The 12,954-nt window shown below is 40.1% G+C and overlaps 1 protein-coding gene across 4 annotated transcripts in view; it reads right to left on the bottom strand.

Annotated features, from left to right (window-relative positions):
• myocd (myocardin) overlaps positions 1-12,954 on the bottom strand; it is a 141,787-nt gene that overhangs the window by 53,819 nt on the left and 75,014 nt on the right. The window lies entirely within an intron of this gene.

Below are 12,954 nucleotides of genomic sequence, written 5' to 3'. Positions count from 1 at the left end.
GACTGGAGTCGGCACAGCGACCAGCATGCTGCATGCGTCTGTTTGTTTACAGAGCTGAAGCCCACGGACACGTCCTGCTTCTCTCGCCATCCACCCTCCACCGCCACAGCAGCCAACTTCTTAATTTACAGAATTTACAAAGAGCAGACCTTCTTCCCCCTCTGTGCAAATATTAAACACACCACACTCTCCAGATTCAGGAGCTTTGAGAGCCCCCACAACGTGTCGAGGTGAAAAACGAGGCCCCTCACTCTCGTCCGTAGACTAGCCAAGTCTTCTGTGCTGTTCTGTCTGGGCCCCGTACATCATCATCCACTGAGAGGCCTCACAGGCCACCACAAACATACATCAGTGTTTTCTTTAATAAGCTCTGTTTGGAGAACCACTCTGATGCTTAGAGGACAATCATTCCCTCATATGTGATGCCTCATAAAAATAGCAGAGGTATCAAAAAGCTAGGCTACGTCGGCTGGTCTGCCGGGTTAGAGTGTTCAGTAAGTAAAGGCCAAGATTGGAGGGTGAAAACTATGAAAAATCTTTTGAATAATGAAATAATCCGTTCAAAAGAAAACAATAGTGTAAATGTATCATGAAAACATATTTGAAAGGAATTAAACAAGTGTAATGCTTGGTTCTGCTTCTCTGCCAATAACACTTTACAAGTTCAACTAATGGTCCCAACTAAATCCTTTCCACACTTGTTAACAATACTGCACTATGATTGAAATAAACTTTTATGCCACAGCCATTCACCAAGACTTGACCAAACAGCCCTGTGAGGGAGAGGAGAGCCCATCGGATACACACTTATCTGTGCGGTAAGACAGATACGTGTAGCGTTCGTTGAGCAGGCACAAAAAGGGGGCTTGTGTACGGTACATAAACACGAGCTAGGGGGAAACAATAACAAAGCCCAGCATTTACCTCAGAAATAAGACAACACTTACAGTAAATTATCCTCCCTGAAACAGCAGAACAGAGAAAAAATGTCTTCGTGCACTCCTTTAATGAGGTCTTAACTGATGGGCCGGAGGTTGAAAGCCCACCCATCGCCATTGACCGAGGAAGCCCACCCTGGCCATTTTATGTAACAGTGACAGCCTAATAAAGGCTGGGATGGCTGGGACTGGTGTCCTGTGTGGCCTACATGGCTCAGCTATAGGATGAGAACTACACATTTCTTATGTAAAAAATGTTGTTCCCTCAGTCAATACGTTTTAGGTGGTAGGGTAGAGGGGTGGGTAAATTGAGCCATTTTTACATCCAGCATCACTCCATCAAGGGAAATATAGTATTCTTTTTAACAAAGATATCTACATATATTTCAGGATGTTGTGTATCCCTGGAAATAATCTGAATTAATGTAAACATGACAGTTTTGAAAACATAGCTTGTCCAAATAAAGTGGTCTCTTGGCTTCAGGACAGGGTAAATGAAGCCGCCTACAAATGTCTGTTCTGGATGAAATATTACCACTACCCTTTTAAAACCATGTCTATCATTATTTTCCAAACACAATTCAACACAATCACCTTTTTGCCTTTTAACCCTTTACACTTTGGGAATTGGCCTTTATGGATAGGGCTAAAAAAAAATGAAATGTGAAACCATGGTAGGAATGAGTGCTGAGCGATTAACTGACATTTTGGTTAATCGCTCAGTTGGTTCAATTACTTGAATTCCATTGAGTTAGTTTTTGTTGTGAGCCCAACTCACCGTTTCTCTAGAGAGAAATCTAATAATTCAAATCACGAGAGAAATCAACTCAAGAACTATGTGAGACGCTGGGCTGAAGGGAATTGTAGGTTTCACTAAGCAAATATTCAAACTAGTACAGCCCAGAACATGATAATTACCTACTGTGACAATAATCCATTGAGCCATTTTTTCCGGCTCAGGCAGAGACTTTTTACGCCTGCTATAATAGGTTAGATGGACACAGACTGCAAGAGAGAGGAATGTCCACAACGATGAGAGAAAGGGACAGAGACAGTTCGTGAAAGTATGCCTTATCTTCTTTGAAGAACTAGTAAAATGATTTTGTCAGACAGCTCTGCAGCTAGCTTAGCTAAAAAGATGACTAAAGACAGAACAGTATGGGGAGTACAGGGATAACGTTGTCTGGCTGTTTGGCTGCTACTGCCTGAGCAGAGATGAGATGATGACTTTAAGGAATGAGAAGTAATAAAGGCATCTAATAAAAACAAATAAATATTTAACTAAAATATTGTATTGTTTAATAGTAATTTCCTATTTTTCTATTTGTGTCTACTCAATATGGACCTGACAGAGAGAATATAATATTTTCAATGTTTTGGCAATTCAATGTTCACTATTTCTGGCTTTGATATGTCATTATATCATAATGCATTTAATATATAAAATGTTTATTCACACAGAAATCGAAAAAGAACATGATTATTGTTTTTACAATCACACCGAAACCGAACAAGAAAAACACTAATCGCTCCGCACTAGTAGCAATTGAAATGGAACAGTTAGGAGATAATGGGAAAATGATGAGACCAAAGGTGGGTACACAAAAGTTCACCTGACACAAGACTGAATCAGAAACATTACACTAACCATGTTTCCATCCACAATTTTTTTAATGCTAGTAATGTCATACCGTATAAAACATTTTTTTTATGACAGCTGTGACGGAAACAGGAAGTTTCAGTGCAATTTTATAAATGCTGATAGATAAAATTAATTATGCGAGAAATGGCAGTGGAAATATTGATATAATAACCATCATATCAAAGTAAACTTGGAGTCACACAATGACATGGTGTGTGGTCCTCCCACTATGACTCGGGAAATCATGCAGTTTATTAGGCTACAGATTAAATAAATGATGATGAACTTCACACCGTGGTGAAAAAGCACTGTGATCTTGATGCTCCTTTCCAATAAATATCAAGGGTCTGATTCTGGTGACGTGATGATCGATGCTTGACTGCCATTTGACAAATTCTATCCTATCCATAATAATCTCATTGTGTAGACTAGCCTACACGCACTGTATCTGCAAGCTGTTGGCTAGAGCCCACAGTGCCAATACCAGAGTAGGCACATTTACAATTGAACGTAACATTTTTTTTGTGACGAAATTATTGGTAGAGTTGAAAATGCAATGGAAAAATATAGATTTTTATTCGGGACATGAAAACTTAAGCGAAAAAGTACATTTTGTGTGCATTACATCATCACTCACTGACTTTAATCTGTTTGGTGGAAACACACCCCTGGTGGGAAAAAGATAATATTTTCTTTATGCAGATTTAGAATAATCGCATGAAAATCTGATGCCAATTGGATGGAAGCCAACTGCTGTTATTTTTTTTGTGCATTTTTCATTTACTGTACTTTTTTCTTGATACATTCAGTAACATGATTAAAAAAATATTCCTGGAAGATGTGGGGTAGGTGCAACATAAGACAAAAAAACGACAAGGGTTTGAGTGAGATGACTGACTGGTGTCTCCAAGTGGACACACACCTCTCCAAAGTGTGGACATTTCCTAAGTCCTTTCAATTAAAGAAGTGTCTTCAAATATAAAGTTTTTTTTGTTTTTTTCCTAGCTGTGCCGTTTAGGAACTACACCAAGCACACTTGTAGTTGTTTCATTTGAAACACAACCCTGCAATCACACATTTACTGTTGTTGTTTACGCAGTCAACAAACGGTCCATTATAAATCGCAATCTGGAGGGCATGATTTGAAAGCTTGTTCTATTGCCAAAATGACTAGCTAAACTATATAATACAATCTAACAGTGTTAGGCTTTCACAAGGCAATTCAGAGAAACAGAGTTATGAGTACATTCAGGTGTGTGTGCGGCAAATGGTTCTTCACAATAAACAAACGTTGGCTCATTCTGTTCAGAACAACCCAGGGTATGACGCCATGTCATCTTGTAACTGTACAACTAACAGGCTCATTCTGTTCAGAACAACCCAGGGTATGACGCCATGTCATCTTGTAACTGTACAACTAACAGACTCATTCTGTTCAGAACAACCCAGGGTATGACGCCATGTCATCTTGTACCTGTACAACTAACAGACTCATTCTGTTCAGAACAACCCAGGGTATGACACCATGTCATCTTGTAACTGTACAACTAACAGACTCATTCTGTTCAGAACAACCCAGGGTATGACGCCATGTCATCTTGTAACTGTACAACTAACAGACTCATTCTGTTCAGAACAACCCAGGGTATGACGCCATGTCATCTTGTAACTGTACAACTAACAGACTCATTCTGTTCAGAACAACCCAGGGTATGACGCCATGTCATCTTGTAACTGTACAACTAACAGGCTCATTCTGTTCAGAACAACCCAGGGTATGACACCATGTGATCTTGTAACTGTACAACTAACAGACTCATTCTGTTCAGAACAACCCAGGGTATGACACCATGTCATCTTGTACCTGTACAACTAACAGGCTCATTCTGTTCAGAACAACCCAGGGTATGACGCCATGTCATCTTGTAACTGTACAACTAACAGACTCATTCTGTTCAGAACAACCCAGGGTATGACGCCATGTCATCTTGTAACTGTACAACTAACAGACTCATTCTGTTCAGAACAACCCAGGGTATGACACCATGTGATCTTGTAACTGTACAACTAACAGACTCATTCTGTTCAGAACAACCCAGGGTATGACGCCATGTCATCTTGTAACTGTACAACTAACAGACTCATTCTGTTCAGAACAACCCAGGGTATGACGCCATGTCATCTTGTAACTGTCACAACTAACAGACTCATTCTGTTCAGAACAACCCAGGACAATGCAGTAACGCCATGTCATCTTGTAACTGTACAACTAACAGACTCATTCTGTTCAGAACAATAAAGAATATGACACCATGTCATCTTGTAACTGTACAACTAACAGGCTCATTCTGTTCAGAAGTATACCCAGAGGTATGAAACCAAGTGGCATGTCATCTTGTAACTGTACAACTAACAGACTCATTCTGTTCAGAACAACCCAGGGTATGACACCAATGTCATCTTATAGGTAGCATTGTTTAAACTAACAGACTCATTCTGTTCCCAGAATTAAAGTGGCCAGGGTATGACAGTGTCATTGTCATCTTGTAACTGTACCACTAACAGACTCATTCTGTTAACAGAACATGGCCTTGAGATGACGCATGTCATCTTGTAACTGATACAACTAACAGACTCATTCTGTTCAGAACAACCCAGGGTATGGCCATGTCATCTTGTACCTGTACAACTAACAGACTCATTCTGTTCAGAACAACCCAGGGTATGACACCATGTCATCTTGTAACTGTACAACTAACAGACTCATTCTGTTCAGAACAACCCAGGGGTATGACGCCATGTCATCTTGTAACTGTACAACTAACAGACTCATTCTGTTCAGAACAGCCCTGAGGTATGAGGCGCATGTCATCTTGTACCTGTACAACTAACAGACTCATTCTGTTCAGAACAACCCAGTTTGACGCCATGTCATCTTGTAACTTACAACTAACAGGCTCATTCTGTTCAGAACATCCAGGGTATGACGCCATGTCATCTTGTAACTGTACAACTAACAGACTCATTCTGTTCAGAACTGAACCCAGGGTATGACACCATGTGATCTTGTAACTGTACAACTAACAGACTCATTCTGTTCAGAACAACCCAGGGTATGACGCCATGTCATCTTGTAACTGTACAACTAACAGACTCATTCTGTTCAGAACAACCCAGGGTATGACGCCATGTCATCTTGTAACTGTACAACTAACAGACTCATTCTGTTCAGAACAACCCAGGGTATGACGCCATGTCATCTTGTAACTGTCCATCAAACATAGTGATCATCAACATTGACACTGTATAACATATATAACACACTATATAACATTCGTTTTTATGATTTGGAAATGTGAAGTACACATTTGTTTGGCTTGCTTGTACGACATCACAGCGTTTTTTTACTATAATCCTCAACGTCTCATCTTTCAAAATACATAGAGTCCTCTTAATTTACAGCAAAAATTGCCCAATTGCCAGGAGGGATGGGGGCAACTTCTTGTCACGTGTGGTTCTCAGGTTCAGAACGCCTGTCAGTCTAAACCCCTACGTCGCTGTGAATGGCAGAGCCAGAGCTCTAACGTCATGTATAGCATGTTACTGTCCAGCCACTACGTTCCAATTTATTAGTGCCCAAATCTGCACTTTGTAACCTGTATACAGGTGTAAAGGGTTAACACCTAACACACTTTTAAAATACTTTTAGCATAGGCCAGGCCCTATTGTTACCTTATATCCCAGCGGTAATGCCTTGCATTATGCCTGGAAAGAAAACAATTTGCTGAATTTGCAATTGGCTCAAACATTGGCTCAACTTACCTCATGGTCATTGGCTCAACTTACCCCAAGATGAAACATTAGACTATATTAGCCCACACAGTTACAAGGATGCACTTTCATGCCAGGTTTAGGACCTCAAATTGAAGCTTATAGATAGAACAATATTAAAATGATCTACCTTGGTTTAGATACAAGCATCATGAATCCTGGTAGAAATTTGTGATTTTTTATTTTATTTGTATTTTTTACCTAACTTGCTTACCACTTTCTCCAAATTCTACATTTTGTGTTTGGTAACCTAGAAACTAGAGTGGCTCTGCTTACCCCACTCTCCTACAGTCAATGTGATGAAACATTGGAAAAGCTTCAAAGTAGTTCTAGAACTAGGATGAGTTCTAACTCTATGTTCTGAGCTCAACTCTAGATACGTGCCCAGGCAATAGGTCCAGGGTAAGGTGGGAGTGAAGTGCACGATGTGGCTAAGTGGCTCAAGCCACCCGACTCTGACGCTGTAAAAAAAAAACGAGACCCCCTCATCAAACTACTTTTATTTTATTGTCTGATGTTATCTGGACTCTTAGAGTGACCGGAGACCTGAGTTACAGAACAATCAGAGGTAAGAAACAAGTCTGAAATGTAGACGTCCATCTAGGTGTAAAGAGGGCCTCCTATTTTTTCCCCTTCAGTGCGGGGGGACGACCTGTGTGTTATCTTCCTTTCTAATGACTAACAGATAGAGAGTCGTGAAGAATAAGTCACTGTCTTGTCATTAGACGTGGTGCCGTTTCCCCCCTCTTCTCCTGACCTTATCAATTCCCTTAGTTTGGGGGTAGACCCCTGGATGTGTTATCTTCCACTCTCTCTAATGAAAAACAGATTGAGGAGTAATGCGAGTAAGTCTCCCGTCATTGGGTATCTGTGTCACCTGTGCCATGTTTCACGTTTCAGTGACTGTGATGGCTATTTTAGAAATATATTACGCCGTAAAGCATTAGTGACACTGTTTGTTTGTGCGGTCAAAGTTGATGTTATTGTCATTAAGGTTAGGTTTCACTTTCCCATTTTCAGTGCCTGCATTTTTTTTTTGAAAGATCAGCTTTAATATTGCAGGTAGATTGAGGCTTCCATCAATGTAATTGTCTGCATCATTTTCAATACCGCATATATATTTTTGGGTAAATATACAGCTTTGGAAAAAATTGAGAGACCACTGCAAAATTATACGTTTCACTGGTTTAACTATTTATAGGTATGTGTTTAGGTAAAATTAACATTTTTGTTTTAATCTATAAACTACTGATAACATTTCTCCCAAATTCCCCCTAAAATATTGTCATTTAGAGCAATTATTTGCTGGTCTGTAATGGTTTTCTTCTGGTGAAAGAGAAGCGGACCAAAATGCAGCGTGGTGGTTATTCATGTTTTTATAAAAGACACTATACATGAAATAACTAACAAAACAAGAAATGTGAAAACTCAAAACAGTCCTATCTGGTGCAAACACAGAGACAGGAACAATCACCCACAAACACACAGTGAAACCCAGGCTACCTAAATATGGTTCCCAATCAGAGACAATGACTAACACCTGCCTCTGATTGAGAACCATATCAGGCCAGACATAGAAATAGACAAACAAGACATCCAACATAGAATGCCCACTCAGATCACACCCTGACCAACCAAAACATAGAAACATACAAAGCAAACTATGGTCAGGGTGTGACATGGTCAATATAACAAAAAAGATGCAGTGTTGCCAGACCTCGGATAATGCAAAGAAAGGAAGAGTTCAGAAATCAATATTTGGTGGAATAACGCTGATTTTCAATCACAGCTTTCATGCATCTTGGCGTGCTCTCCCCCAGTTTTTCATATTGATGTTAGGTGACTTTATGCTACTCCTGGTGCAAAAATTCAAGCAGCTCGGCTTTGTTTGATGGCTTGTGAACATCCATCATCCTCTTGATCACATTCCAGAGGTTTTCAATGGGGTTCAGGTCTGGAGATCGGTGATGATCTTATTTTAGTCCCACCCTTCAGTGCCACTCAACCCCTCCTGTCTATCTATCTCTACCTGCACATGACCATCTGATCATTTATCACTCCAGTGTTAATCTGCTACATTGTAATTATTCACCTACCTCCCCATGCCTTTTGCACACAATGTATATAGACTATTTTTTGTAAAAAAAAATGTTTTTTTAATTCTACTGTGTAATTGACTTGTTTATTGTTTACTCCATGTGTAACTCTGTGTTGCTGTCTGTTCACACTGCTATGCTTTATCTTGGCCAGGTCGCAGTTGTAAATGAGAACTTGTTCTCAACTAGCCTACCTGGTTAAATAAAGGTGAAATATATATATATATTTTTTAAATATCTTGTTTTCTATTTACCATATATTTTTTAACTGTGCTGTGATGTTTCACAAAAGTTCTGAACCTTTCTATTCCCATACTTTCTACAGATTGTAAATTAAAGATTTTTTTTTTTGCTCAGAGTATTATTATATTATTGATCGATTGACTATGTTTTTTTTAAATCACCCAACAGTGCTATTTGCAGAGTTACCTTCAGCTAAATGTTGCAATTTATCAGCCATTCCTGAACCTGTGACGAAAAACAAGCTACATATGGACAGTACCAAAACAAATGATCTAATGATTCTGTCTCTTCACAGCAAAATCGTTGTATCCCCCATATTCAGTACACTCAGAAAGTATTCAGATTCTGTCAGTCGGTGAGTGTAGCTGGTGCATGAAGTCAGACGCAGGAGAGGAAAATGAGTGAGCAAAGTCATTTATTCAAAAATAAAGGCACATGGGAACAAACACAAACGGTAAATATTACGCACGGGTGAAAACAGCACCCGTCAAAAAACCAGCCATCATGAACCGAAATGAACATAGAAACAGTCACGCACAAAAACATGGGGAAAACAGAGGGTTAAATACACAAACATGTAATTGGGGAATGAAAACCAGGTGTGCAGAAAACAAAGACAAAACTAATGGAAAATGAAAAGTGGATCAGCGATGGCTAGAAGAACAGTGACGTCGACCGCCGAACGCCGCCCGAACAAGGAGAGGGACCGACTTCGGCGGAAGTCGTGACACATCCCTTCACTTTTTCCACATTTGTTGTGTTACAGCCTAATTCTAAAATGGATTCAATTACATTTTTTTATCATTAATCTACACAAAATATCCCCAAATGACAAAGCGAAAACAGGTTATTTTTATCAGATATTTTTGCAAATGTATTAAAAATCAAAAACAGAAATACCTTATTTACATAAGTAGTCAGACCCCTTGCCATGACACTCAGGTGCACTGAGCTCAGGTGCATCCTGTTTCCATTGATCACCCTTGAGATGTTTCTACAACTTGATTGGAGTCCACTTGTGGTAAATTCAATTGATTGGACATGATTTGGAAAGGCACACACCTGTCTATATAAGGTCCCACAGTTGACAGTGCATGTCAGAGCAAAAACCAAGCCATGAGGTTGAAGGAAAGATCTGGGGAAGGGTAGCAAAAAATGTCTGCAGCATTGAAGATCCCCAAGAACACAGTGGCCTTCATCATTCTTAAATCAAAGAAGTTTGGAACCACCAAGACTCTTCCTAGAGCTGGCCGCCAGGCCAAACTGAGCAATCGGGGGAGAAGGGCATTGGTCAGGGAGGTAACCAAGAACACGATGGTCACTCTGACAGAGCTCTAGAGTTCCTCTGTGGAGATGGGAGAAACTTCCAGAAGAACAACCATCTCTGCAGCACTCCACCAATCAGGCCTTTATGGTAGAATGGCCAGACAGAAGCCAATCCTCAGTAAAAGACAGCCCAGTTACAGTTTGCCAAAAAGGCACAGAACGACTCTCAAACCATGAGAAATAAGATTCTCGGGTCTAATGAAACCAAGATTGAACAATTTGGCCTGAATGCCAAGCATCAAGTCTGGAGGAAACCTGGCACCATCCCCACGGTGAAGTACGGTGGTAGCAGCACCATGAGTTGGGCATGTCTTTCAGCTGCAGGGACTGGGAGAATAGTCAGCATCGAAGCAAAGATGAACAGAGGAAAGTACAGAGAGACCCTTGATGAAAACCTGCTCCAGAGCGCTCAGGACCTTAGACTGGGGCAAAGGTTCACCTTCCAACATGACAACGACCCTAAGCTCAAGTGAAAGACAATGTAGGAGTGTCTCTTATTGACCTTGAGTGGCCCAGCAAGAGCCCGGACTTGAACCCAATTGAACATCTCTGGAGAGACCTGTAAATAGCTGTGCAGCAACTCTCCCCATCCATTCTGACAGAGCTAGAGATGACCTCTAGAGAGGAATGGGAGAAACTCCCCAAATACAGGTGTGCAAAGCTTGTAGCATCATACCCAAGAAGACTGTGCTGTAATCGCTGCCAAAGGTCCTTCAACAAAGTACTGAGTAAACGGTCTGAATACTTACAGTTGAAGTCAGAAGATTACATACCCGTTAGCCAAATACATTTAAACTCAGTTTTTCACAATTCCTGACATTTAATCCTAGTAAACATTCCCTGTCTTAGGTCAGTTAGGCTCACCACTTTATTTTAAGAATGTGAAATGTCAGAATAATAGTAGAGAATGATTTATTTCAGCTTTTATTTCTTTCATCACATTCCCTGTGGGTCAGAAGTTTACAAACACTCAATTAGTATTTGGTAGCATTTCCTTTAAATTATTTAACTTGGGTCAAATGTTTTGGGTTGCCTTCCACAAGCTTCGTACATTTTGGCTCATTACTCCTGACAGCTGGTGTAACTGAGTCAGGTTTGTAGGCATCCTTTCTCGCACACACTTTTTCAGTTCTGCCCACACATTTTCAATAGGATTGAGGTTAGGGCTTTGTGATAGCCACTCTAATACCTTGACTTTGTTGTTCTTAAGCCATTTTGCCACAACTTTGGAAGTATGCTTGGGGTCATTGTCCATTTGGAAGACCCATTTGCGACCAAGCTTTAACTTCCTGACTGATGTCTTGAGATGTTGCTTCAAAATATCCACATAATTTCCTCCCTCATGATGCCATCTATTTTGTGAAGTGCACCAGTGTCTCCTGCAGCAAAGCATCCCCACAACATGATGCTGCCACCCCCGTGCGTCACAGTTGGGGTGGTGTTTTTCGGCTTGCAAGCCTCCCCCTTTTTCCTCCAAACATAACGATGATCAATATGGCCTATTTTTGTTTCATCAGACCAGAGGACATTTCTCCAAAAAGTACAATCTTGGCACGATGTGCAGTTGCAAACTGTAGTCTGGCTTTTTTATGGCGGTTTTGGAGCAGTGGCTTCTTCCTTGTTGAGTGACCTTTCAGGTTATGTCGATATAGGACTCGTTTTACTGTGGATATAGATGCTTTAGTACCTGTTTCCTCCAGCATCTTCACAAGGTCCTTTGCTGTTGTTCTGGGATTGATTTGCACTTTTCACACCAAGGTACGTTCATCTCTAGGAGACAGAACGCATCTCCTCCTGAGCAGTATGATTGCTGTGTGGTCCCATGGTGTTTATACTTGCGTACTATTGTTTGTACAGATGAACGTGGTACCTTCAGGCATTTGGAAATTGCACCCAAGGACAAACCAGACATGTGGAGGTCTGAAAAATTCTGATGTCTTGGCTGATTTCTTTTGATTTTCGCATGAAGTCAAGCAAAGAGGCATTGAGTTTGAAGTTAGGCTTTGAAATACATCTACAGGTACACCTCCAATTGACTCAAATGATGTGAATTAGCCTATCAGAAGCTTCTAAAGTCTTGACATCATTTTCTGGAATTTTACAAGCTGTTTAAAGGCACAGTCAACTTAGTGTATGTAAACTTCTGACCCACTGGAATTGTGATACAGTGGATTATAAGTGAAAGACAGTGAAATAATCTGTTTGTAAACAATTGTTAGAAAAATGACTTGTATCATGCACACAGTAGATGGCATAACTGACTTGCCAAAACTATAGTTGGTTAACAAGAAATTTGTGGAGTGGTTGAAAAACAAGTTTTAATGACTCCAATTTAAGTGTATATAAACTTCTGGTTTCAACTGTATATACCAAATCCGAAGTCAGTCTGACTGATGGTTCATGAGAATAATATTTTTTAAGTATTTTTGATAGTATATGTATATATTATGTGCTAATATGCATCTGTAGGTACAGTGCAACAATATTTGAATGCAGCAACCGTTTCTTTCTCAAAACCATTACAGACTGTCTAAATACACAATCTGGAGTGAATCTGACATATGGTTCATGAGGAGAAGATTATTGCAGATGATTTTGAGGATTACATACGCAAATAATGAGTTGTTAATATTTCCTTGTTTTTTGAGATGTCAATACCAAATTCAGTGTGGTTCATGTTGGGGACGTGCATGACATCACTGACAAGTTTCAAGTTGATAGGCCACTGTGGTTTAAATGGACACATCTCATTTTTGATTTGTCATCTTTTGACCATCCCTTAGCTTTTCTCAAGACAGGTCTTGAACTAAGAACAGACATAACCCTTTGTTCACTCCAGACTTGACTGCCCTTGACCAGCACAAAAACATCCTGTGGC

The sequence above is a fragment of the Oncorhynchus tshawytscha genome, linkage group LG25 (genome assembly GCF_018296145.1).
Source record: "Oncorhynchus tshawytscha isolate Ot180627B linkage group LG25, Otsh_v2.0, whole genome shotgun sequence".
Classification (NCBI taxonomy): Eukaryota; Metazoa; Chordata; class Actinopteri; order Salmoniformes; family Salmonidae; genus Oncorhynchus; species Oncorhynchus tshawytscha.
Note: the sequence above shows the minus strand (reverse complement) of the source record. Positions and strands in the feature narration are given on the sequence as shown.